General features: G+C 42.1%; 1 long non-coding RNA gene across 1 annotated transcript; it reads left to right on the top strand.

Annotated features, from left to right (window-relative positions):
* Positions 1-2493: 2493 nt before the first annotated feature.
* LOC144578493 (uncharacterized) lies at positions 2494-10553 on the top strand. The gene is made up of 2 exons (XR_013524375.1): positions 2494-2578; positions 9508-10553. It is a non-coding gene; the product is annotated as an uncharacterized LOC144578493 (long non-coding RNA).
* Positions 10554-11621: the final 1068 nt, after the last annotated feature.

Below are 11621 nucleotides of genomic sequence, written 5' to 3'. Positions count from 1 at the left end.
TTTGTGGCTGGAAGTGGTGGCTCACACCTGTAATCTCAGCACGTTGGGAGGCTTTGGTATTGTATCTGTTACATACATTATATATATATATATATATTTTTTTTTTTTTTTTTTTTTGGATGAGGTTTTACTCCCTTGCCAGGGCTGGAGTGCAGTGATGCAATCTTGGTTCACTGCAGCCTCCACCTCCTGGGTTCAAATGATTCTCCTGCCTCAGCCTCCCAAGTAGCTGGGATTATAGGCATCTGCCACCATGCCTGGCTAATTTTTGTATTTTTAGTAGAGACGGGTTGGCCATTTTGGCCAGGCTGATCTCAAACTGGCCAAAATGGCCAGGTGATTCACCCACCTCAGTCTCCCAAAGTGCTGGGATTTCAGGTGTGAGCCACCAGTTCTGGCCACAAATAATATGTTTATATATATATGTGTGTGTGTGTGTGTATGTACATATGTGTGTTTGTATATATGTGATTAGTATTATATTTGTTGTTTACAATTATATATGTAATTGGTATTGTATCTGTTGTTTCATTTGTCTCAGCAGATCTCAGCGACCTCATGCTGTGGCAGGGACTGAGATCATAAAACTTGCTGCTCACCTGCAAACGTGGACATTCTTTGTTTGTTTGTTTCTTTTTTTTTTATTGCATTTTAGGTTTTGGGGTACATGTGCAGAACATGCAAGATAGTTGCATAGGTACACACATGGCAGTGTGTTTTGCTGCCTTCCTCCCCTTCACCCACATTTCGCATTTCTCCCCAGGCTATCCCTCCCCAGCTCCCCTCCCTCCGCTGTCCCTCCCCTATTCCCCCCAATAGACCCCAGTGTGTAGTACTCCCTTCCCTGTGTCCATGTGTTCTCATTTTTTATAGAAAAGTTAAGATATCAAACAGTGGATCCCAAAGCTTTTGAGAACAGTGAATTATGGAGTCAGTTCCAGGAAACATTCCCAGTTTCTAATCAGGGATGTCCTCTTATCCCAGAGCAGGGGGCTCTGCCAGCACCCAGGTAGATTTCATTGTTGTAATTCGCCTCCCTTTCATCTCCTTCTAGGTGGAAGTGTCTAGTTAGTTATTCTGTCTGTCTCACGACTGTATTCTGAATTAGGAATGAGGGGCAAATAATTTCTTTTTTTAGTTCTTAGATCTCTGTGCCTGACTTAGATGACAAGATCCTGAACTTTAAAGACCTTAATGTTATAATGAGATGAAACTTTTGGGTCTAGGGGTGAGAATACATTGCCAGACGATGCTGCTTTGGGCTCAGAAAATCCCTTGACCAGAGCCTGGTTCTGCTTCCTGGGGTGGCTCCACAGTCAGTTCTCAGAGGCACCCGGAGTTTGCTCTGCATCTGAAGCTAATGAGGATATTTCTGGAAAGAAAAGTCCATGCTGGGAATACTCTGGACCCCTCTGTGGTGACTGAGCAAGCCCAAGCTTCTGGAAGAATGACAAAACCCAAGCTATCTGAAATAACAAGAAGGAATTGTTGTTGACTTTTAACCTGTAAATTCTCTTAGAATTTAGTTTCCCTGAAATGAGTTATTTGCTTTGTGATGCTTGTTACTTGCTGTATCGATTATGCTTGAGAAAATAAAGGACAATGTGAAATGCTGAGATGTGACTTGTAACTTTGGCTCTGCTGAGCTGCAACTTGTAACTTTGGTTCTGCTGAACTGTTCTGGTAGAAACGGGAACTCCGTGAAGGGACTAACCACATAGCTTGACTGCCAGAGAGAGATGACAGCGCGTAAAAGGCTTCTCGCTGCAGGGAGCCTATAAATGGAAATGTAATGGAGTGGCTTATTACCTGGATTCCTTTCCCAGGAAAGGCGTATGGATTAAGGCCCTGGAAAGGGGATGCGACCCTTATGGAGAACCTATCAACAGACGCATGAGGGGCATCTGTCTCTGTGGTTGAGATAAGGATGTAAAAGTCTTTCTTCTCCCACTGCTCCTCCAGGCCTGCATGGAGGCCCCTCCTCTTGCAGCTTTGTGGTCAGGCTGGTTGTCCTGTGTCAGATCCTGTTTCCCTGTAGCTGTGAGCCCAATATGTTCTTGCTGATAATCCTAGGTTTATGTTTAACCTACAGTCTTGCTAAGGTGTATGGTTTCTACGCTGACACACAGAAAGTTATCTTTACATTGTTCTGCTTTTATAATACCACGTTGTGACTTTTGTGCATCAGTTTTTGCAAATGTATTCTTTTTGTATAATTATCACTGAAACTTTTCGTAACCTCGCTCCCCCTCCCCTATCGAAAGAGCACAATAAAAAACTGAGGCTTTCAGGGAAATGTCAGACATCCATGGAGCAACATTATGTGGTGTCTCCCCTGGGCCCAGCTTCAAGGAAACCTTTTTCCTTGTCTTTCTTTTCACCGACCACTGGATCACTTTGAGAGATCCTAAACCCACATTGATGTATTGGGAGCTGGTCTCGCCAATATTTGGTGCCCAACGTAGCTTTTTATTATTATTACTATTCTCTCTTAGGTGCATTCTGAGTGCAGGTTTTGCTGCAATTTTTTTCATCAAGTACGGTCTCCGAATACGGTGTCTTCACTCCCTGTCGACTGGTGAGTTGTTCAGTAAATGTTCCAGGGTTACAATGGGTCAAACAGAGTCTAAGCACCATGCTTATCTCTGTTGCATTAAACTCCTGTTAAAACGGGTGGTGGTGGGGAATTAAGGCAAACACTGATAATTTGGTTCAGTTGTTCCCAACTATTGAAAAATATTGTTCTTGGTTTCCTGATAAGGGCACTATGGATTTACAGGACTGGGATAAAGTTGGTGCTAATTTTCATAATTTGATGAGAGATGATGTCATGCTGAATATTTCTGTTTGGACTGATTGGGCTTTGGTTTAAACAGCCCTTTGCCTTTTCAAACTGGGGAAGCTATTTCCCTGCCACAATTTATAGAAACTGGGGAACCTCTTCCTTTTCCACCTTTTCCTTCTGCTTCTCAGGACTATACTGCAGTTAACCCATAGCTTTCACCTGACCCCTTTCCTCCTCCTCTGGAAGAAGCAGCTGCAGATCCTCCTTTTTCACACTTTCTCTTTGGTCCCTCTCTCCAGCTCCCTGCCCCTCCAAATTGCCTGGTGATCTGTTTTGTTTCCTTCGTGGTTTTTTTCTGTTTTGAGTGTCTTTCTTTGTAGGTTTCTGTAGCCGGAAGATCTCCATTCTGTTCCCAGTGGCACCAGTGTAAATTCCTCTTCCTTCTGAGAAAATGCACTACCTTGTTTGGTGGTTTAGGAGTGTTTTCGTTTTTCAGTTTTTTGTTTTGTTTTGCTTTCCTTTGTGGGCAGCCCCCATGCCTTTAAACCCCAACCTCCTATCTCTTTCTTGTTTGCCTGACCTGTTGATAAACAGAGTTAAAGCGTTGGATATGTGGAAGAGCTACTCTGAATTGCGCTTTTCTTGAAGGAGTTTTGGTAATGCTGAAATTAACTTGCCAATTTACTGTATTGCTTGTCAGGATGACAAATTGAGATTGGTAGCATAAAGTTTTAGAGAGAAATTTGAAAACATCTCTAGAAACAGAGACTTCAATGGTATACTTTAACCATGTGCTCGAAGCCACAGACAGAGTGGCTTGAGTCTGGCAATTGAGTTTTTGGGCTGGGTTTGTGGACTTCAAACTGGTAGTCTGTTTTGAAAACAGTCACTAGCTGTGCAAAGACTGGATGCTGCTAAAACATCTATTCCAGAATCCAGATCTCATAAAATTATTGTAAACTTGATGGCCTATAAAAATGCTAATTTGGAATGTCAGGTGGCTATGTACCCTGTTAAAAAGAAACCCTTAAGTGACAAGGATATTATCCCTGCCTATATTAAGGCTTGTGATGGCATCGGCACATACACTCACAGGGCTGTACTTATGGCCCAAACCTTTGCTGGTATAAAACCCCCTGGGACTCCTAACACCTTTCCTGGCACTTGCTATAAGTGTGGCCAAGTAGGTCATACTAAAATATAGTGCAGGCTAAAATTCCAGTTAACTCCCCCCAGGCTGTTACAGGACAGTCTAATCAAGGACAGCCTGTTGTTCATTCTAAGGCTCCTGCCACCATTTCCCCACGGTGCCAAAAACGGAAGCACTGGGCTAACGCTTGTAAATCCAAAACTGATATTGATGGTAACCCTTTAACTTCTTTGTAATTATTTGCGCCAGCTCAAACCCCAAGTCAATTCATTTCCAATTTGGGAAACGGGATGTGGGACCCACTGCAGTCCCCTCAAATAACAGGGACCCCTGCCAACCTGCAGCTTACCCCCTACAGACAGTTGCTCCAGTGGGCAGCAGCTCAGCCCCAGTGCTTGTGTCCCAGTGCAACGCTTGCCCACCGCCACCACCGGGAGCGCGGCAACAGATTTACGCACCGCCATACCTTTACCTCTATTGCGCAGGGACTCTCCAGTTATTGTCCCTACTGGTGTAAAGGGACCCTTACCTCAAGGCACTGTGGGTCTTGTTTTGGGCCAAGCCTGTTTAACCCTTAAAGGCCTCAATGTCTATATTGGACTTATCAATTCTGACTTCTCTGATGAAATTAAGGTCATTCTTTCCACAACTGCTCCTCTTAAACTCTCCCCAGGGGACAGAATTGCACCATTGCTCATACTTCCTAACTTAGTTTCTAATAAGGGATTAGATACTTGACAACCTGGCATCAGCAGTTCTGAAGCCAAGGGAAAGGCCACCTACTGGGTTAATGTACTCTCTAAGGAAAGGCCTACTTGCACCATTACAATTCAAAAAAAAATTTGAGGGTTTGGTGGATACTGGGGCTGATGTTACTATTATTTCCTCAAATCAGTGGCCTTCAAAATGGCCCAAGCAACCCACCACTACTGGATTAGTGGGGGTAGGAGCTGCCTTGCAGGTATTCCAGAGTTCCTTTACTTTATAATGTTTGGGCCCTGATGGACAGTCAGGACATATTCAGTCATACGGCACCCCTATTCCCATTAATCTTTGGGGAAGAGATCTGTTACAACAGTGGGGAGCTGAAGTCACTATTCCTTTTCAAAATTATAGTAAAGCTAGTCAACACATTATGAATCACCAAGGTTACATCCATGGTTTGGGACTAGGTTCAAAATCACAGGTCCTCGAGCCCATACTTATCACAGTTAAAAATGGCAGGCTTGGTGTTGGCTCCCCTAATCCTTTTTAGCGGCAGTCACTGAAGGGCCTGCTTATCCTATTGCTTTACAATGGATCAGTATTTCTCCTATATGGATTGAGCAATGGCCGCTAAATGACACTAAACTGGAGGCTTTAACTAAATTAGTTCAGGAACAAATTTTACTGGGTAACATTGAGGAGTCTTTCTCTCACCATGGAATTCTCCTGCTTTTGTGGTGAATAAATCAGAAAAATAGAGAATGGTTACGGATTTAAGGGCCGTTAATCCTGTGATAAAAGCTAGGGGGACTTTACAACCAGGAATGTCCTCCTCCACAATGATTCCTAAACACCAGCCCTTGATAATAATGAACTTAAAAGATGGCTTTTTTATATTGCTCTACCTCTTGATGACTGTAAAATAATTTGCCTTTACTATTCCTTCAAAAAATAACCAACAACCAGCCTCTAGGTATCAATGGAAGGTATTGCCACAGAGAATGATAAATAGCCTCACTATCTGTCAATTACCTATGGGACGTGCCATTTTACCTGTTCAACGTCTGTTCCCTGAGGCCTATAATCTTCACTACATGGATGATATTTTAGTTGCTTGCTCTAATAGGGAAGCTTTAATTAAGTGTTATGAGGCCTTAAGACAGTATGTACAGTCTGCAGGTTTGCATATTCCTCCCGACAAAGTCCAACAGGTTACCCCGGTTCAATATTTAGGAATGAAAGTAGATTGGGAAATTATTAAACCACAAAAGGTTCAAATTAGACGAGATTCTTTACAAACTCTAAATGATTTTCAGAAATTGTTAGGTAACATTCATTATCTGAGACCCAACCTAGGTGTGAGCACTTATGCATTGTCTAACCTGCTTCCCATACTTAGGGGAGAGTCTAATCTTAAGAGTCCTCATTCACTCTCCCCTCATGCAATGCTGGAATTGGAGTTTGTAGAACAAAGACTCCATTCTGCTCAACATCAAAGAATTGACTCCTTTCAGCTGTTATAGTTTTTGGTTTTTCTTCCCATCATTCCCCAATGGGGGTAATAATTCAATCGATAATTTAGTTGAATGGTGCTTTCTGCCAAATAATCTCAAAAACACCGGCCGTATATTTAGACCAAATAGCCACGCTTATTGGACAAGGGTGCAGCCGGATAATTAACTTTCTGGATTTGATCCTAATCTCATTGACGTGCAATCTGCCTTTGCCAGTTCTTTGCTGTGGCAAATTCGTTTGGCTGATTTTGTTGGAAAAATGGACAACTATTATTCTAAAAATAAACTGTTTGATTTCATTAAGAACACAAATTGGATTTTGCCCTGGATAACAAGAGACATTCCAATACCTGAAGCGATTACTGATTTTACTGATGGCTCCCACAGCAGTAAGACAGGCTATGTAGGGCCTCAGGCAAAGTTATCCAAATTCCCTGTAAGCCTGCCCAAAGATCAGAAGTTATTACCGTCACAGAGGCCTTGAAAGATTTTGATGTTCCTTTAAATATTGTTTCTGGTTCTGCCTACATAGTAAATGCCAGAAAAGTTACTGAAATGGCTACTGTAAAAAATATCCATGATAATGAACTGTTAAGGCTGTTCCTTAATCTTCAACAAGCAGAACGCAAGGTGTCATCATGTCCATATTACTCACATCAGATACCATTCCGAATTGCCAGGGCCTCTTGCTGAAAGTGATACTAAAGTTGATTTGCTTATTTCCACTGTCTTTAATGATGCTCAAGAGTTTCATAATCTTGCTCGTGTAAATGCCAAGGGAATAAAAATTAAATTTTCCATACCTTGGAAACAAGCCAAACATATTGCTCAAAGTTGCCCTCAATGGCAGGTGTTTGCTCTGCCTACTGAAACTCCAGGAGTTAACCCTCGAGGATTGACTCCTAACAACATCTGGCAAATGGATGTTACCCATGTCCACTCTTTTGGATGCCTGTCATATGTACATGTTACTGTTGATACCAATTCTGGCTTTATTTGGGCTACCTGTCAAACAGATGAAAGCTCAGCTCATGTAAAATGTCACCTCCTGTCTTGCTTTGCAGTTATGGGAATTCCCATACTGTTAAAACAGATAATGGACCCGAATATACAAGCCACACTAAAGAGCTTTTTCTACATTGAACATCAATCATATAACAGCCATTCCATAATCCTCAGGGTCAGGCCATTGTGGAAAGTCCAATAAAACCCTTAAAACACAACTGCAAAAACAGAAGGAGCCTTTACAGGATAAGGATTTGGCTACTCCTCAGGCACAATTACAAAGTGCTTTCCTTACCTTAAATTACCTTAATGTTTCTAAACAAAGTGAAATCACTAGCACTGAACAACGGTTTTCGTCTTCTGACTTGCCTCCAAATAAATGAGAGGGCCGAAAGGTATGTGGTGGAAAGACTCATCGACACAAAAATGGGAAAAAGAAAAGGTGATAACATCAGGGAGGAGATATGCTTGTGTCTCTTCAGGAAAGAGGATCCTGTTTGGGTGCCGTCTTGGCAGTTAAAACTGTGTCACAGTCCCAAGCCTGAGGACTCTCCAGAAGCAGAAGAGGAAGGCTCACCCTCCAACACTCAGACTTCAAAATGTGGCCTTCTCATCACCAGCTCTCCATCTGACTCCTAATACTACAAATTCCAGACCACCCTCGTAGGGTCAAATTAAGATAATGCCTAAACAGGTTAAACAAAAAAAAGAAATATTTACAGGAACAAGGAATCCCAAAGACAACTGGTAATCTTATCTTGGCTGCCTTTATGGTAGTTGCAGCAGTGGTGAGAGTCCCTGGAGTTGGGGCAGTACAGAATTATACTTACTGGGCTTATGTTCCTTTTCCCTCTTTAATTGGATCTGTTTCACGGAGGGACTCTTCAGCGGAGGTCTATTAGAACGATAGTGCCCCACTAAATTTTCTGACCACCAACTTCAACCTTGGTCTGGAAAGACTGTGTTCCTGAATTTGCTACTGTACTTTTAAATGACTCCTCTACTGTCATTATTGATTGGGCACCTCAAGGATATTTGAAAAATGATTGCCCCTCACAAACCATAAGAAATTGCACTGAAAGCACATACTACTGAAATTATCAACAAAGTGAGGACAATTCTCCTACTCTATATAGAAGGTTTATTTCCTGGTGGCCTTTTACATGGGAAACAAAAGGAGTTGCCCCTCCTAGACCTAAAATGATTCCTCTTCATATTGGTTCTGAACATCTCAAACTCTGGGAGTTAACTATGGCTATGTCAAGACTTAGAGTTTGGGAAGAAGAAATGTTTAAGTCTGTTGTTAACAACCCAAGAAACCAACAGAGGAGAGTGGCTAGGTTTTACAGTGCTTCAAGAGGAGCCCCTAAATTTAAAAATTCCAATGAGAAATATAAAATGCCTAATGCTCAGGTTACTGCTTCTCTTCCTCCCTTGTCTAGGGAAGTATATAATACAGCACCCAACTATCAATATGTAGCATTGCTTATTTCTAATCTATCCATCCCTATTCGGAGTTGTGTTAAAGCCCCTTCTGTGATATTGGTTGGTAATCTGAATTTTAAAAAGGAGATCAAAATAATTGAGTGTAAACACTGTCAACTATATACTTGCATTAATTCTCCCTTTAAGCTGCAGGAAAGTGGTTTGCTGGTTCATGCTCAAGAAGGTGTTTGGATTCCTGTTTCTGTTAACTGTCCTTGGGAAGCTTCCCCCTCTGTTCATGTAATTAATGGTATTCTTCCAAGAATTCTCAACAGAACTAGATGGTTTATTTTCACACTTATTGCAGTAATTTTGGGGTTAATAGCAGCGACTGCCACAGCAGCAACTGCTGGAGTAGCCCTCTGCTCCTCTATTCAAACTGCTCATTTTGTAAATGAATGGCAAAAAAATAATTCAACCAGGTGGTAGAATTAACAGACAGGAGTTGATCAAAAATTGGCAAATCAAATCAATGACCTCCATCAAACTGCAATTTGGATGGGAGACAGAATTATGAATTTGGAACACAGAATACAGATGCAGTGTGACTGGAGCACCGCTGACTATTGTATTACCCCCACGGTTATAATGAGTCCCTACATTCCTGGGATTCTATTAAAAGACATTTACACGGTCAAGAGGACAACCTCAGTTTAGACATTAGCCACTTACAAGAACAAGTTTGTGTGACTTCTCAAGCTCACTGAACTTTGTTTTCTGGAGCTGATACTGTTGACTGTTTCCAATGGTCTCTCTCATTTAAACCCTGTAAAATGGGTACAGTCCATTGGAGGAACAGTTGTATTAAATTCTGGACTAATTCTTTTATGCTTAATTGGACTTGTGTTTATGTGTCGCTGCAGCATTAAAATTCTCTGACTACATCACAACAATGAACAAGCCCTGACTGCAGTGGTCCATTAAAGAAGAAAAGTCCATGCTGGGAATACTCTGGACCCCTCCGTGGTGACGGAGCAAGCCCACGCTTCTGGAAGAATGGCAAAACCCAAGCTAACTGAAATAACAAGAAGGAATTGTTGTTGACTTTTAACCCATAAATTCTCTTAGAATTTAGTTTCCCTGAAATGAGTTATTTGCTTTGTGATGCTTGTTACTTGCTGTATCGATTATGCTTGAGAAAATAAAGGACAATGTGAAATGCTGAGATGTGACTTGTAACTTTGGCTCTGCTGAGCTGCAACTTGTAACTTTGGTTCTGCTGAACTGTTCTGGTAGAAACAGGAACCCTATGAAGGGACTAACCACATACCTTGACTGCCAGAGAGAGATGACAGCGTGTAATAGGCTTCTCGCTGCAGGGAGCCTATAAACAGACTTGTAATAGAGAGGTTTATTACCTGGATTCCTTTCCCAAGAAAGGCAAATGGATTAGGGCCCTGGAAAGGGGATGCGACCCTTATGGAGAACCTATCAACAGACGCATGAGGGGCATCTGTCTCTGTGGTTGAGATAAGGATGTAAAAGTCTTTCTTCTCCCACTGCTCCTCCAGGCCTGCATGGAGGCCCCTCCTCTTGCAGCTTTGTGGTCAGGCTGGTTGTCCTGTGTCAGATCCTGTTTCCCTGTAGCTGTGAGCCCAATATGTTCTTGCTGATAATCCTAGGTTTACGTTTAACCTACAGTCTTGCTAAGGTGTATGGTTTCTATGCTGACTGACACACAGAAAGTTATCTTTACAGTGCTCTGCTTTTATAGTACCACGTTGTGACTTTTGTGCATCAGTTTTTGCAAATGTATTCTTTTTGTATAATTATCACTGAAACTTTTCGTAACCTCGCTCCCCCTCCCCTATCGAAAGAGCGCGATAAAAAACTGAGGCTTTCAGGGCAATGTCAGACATCCATGGAGCAACATTATGTGGTGTCTCCCTGGGCCCAGCTTCAAGGAAAACTTTGTTCTTGTTTCTCTTTCTTTTTTACCAACCACTCGATCACTTCGATAGATCTTAAACCACATTGATGTATTGGGAGCTGGTCTTGCCAGTAAGTCCATCCTGGGTTTTTCTTTTCTGAACATTAAATATAGACATTAAGTACAAACACTAAAGAAATACAAATAAAATATTAAATAGAAATAAAGAAAATGCAAATATTTCCAAGGTGTTATTTCATTTTAAAACATATGAGTGAATAAAGTATCTTTGGGCGGCTACTATAGTTAAGTAAGTTACCGATTTAATTTTAAATATTCATGCTCCTCTTCATGTAAATCATTATTAGAGGTGGCTGATGAAAATTGATATGGGTTAAAAAAGAGTCAGTGGGGCTAAGAGAGTAGAAATAGTAAGATGAAGCATGAAATATGCTCTTTAAGATCCCACACACCAAAGGAGCCTTAACGTGTTTCTGAGACTCCGAGCAACCCACGAGAAAAGGAAAACAGGATCCTGTGACGTGACTTACAGTGTCCTTGATATAAACAAACCGTAACAACTGCATGCTGCAACTTTATGCTGCGGAGACTTGAGACCCACGGCCCTGTTGCTGTGTAGGGCCAGGGACAGAGTCCTTTACCAATATCCTCGGAGAGTTAGCAACAGTGGGTTTCCCAGCTGCCTTTGGGGTTGCTGTCCATGTGCCGAGCTTCAAGCAGGAAGCACAGCTTCATGAAAAGAGCTCCATGGAAGGGGCTCTGAGAATGAGGTCCATGCCGCTCTGGATTAATCCTTTGCCAAGTCCTCAGTGAATAATTTTTTCTCAACTTTATGTGAGATGATGATGTTTTCAAGGTTTGACTCCCTGACACTGGAATGAAGATGGTCTTCCTTGCTTTTAATTTGAAGAATGACAGAAAAATGCTTGGTCAGGGTGAATTCCAGATTCCATGCTCTGCAGAGAGCTGGACAGCCTCTTAACCAGGACACCTGCCTGAGAACAGGTCATGCTGCCTGTCCCACCCCCTTCCCAGCATCTGGGGCTGACCTTCCTCCACTGCACAGGAAGCTTTCCAAGGGCCAAG

Source organism: Callithrix jacchus, chromosome 12 (assembly GCF_049354715.1).
Source record: "Callithrix jacchus isolate 240 chromosome 12, calJac240_pri, whole genome shotgun sequence".
Classification (NCBI taxonomy): domain Eukaryota; kingdom Metazoa; phylum Chordata; class Mammalia; order Primates; family Cebidae; genus Callithrix; species Callithrix jacchus.
This window is presented reverse-complemented; position numbering and strand designations above follow the sequence as displayed.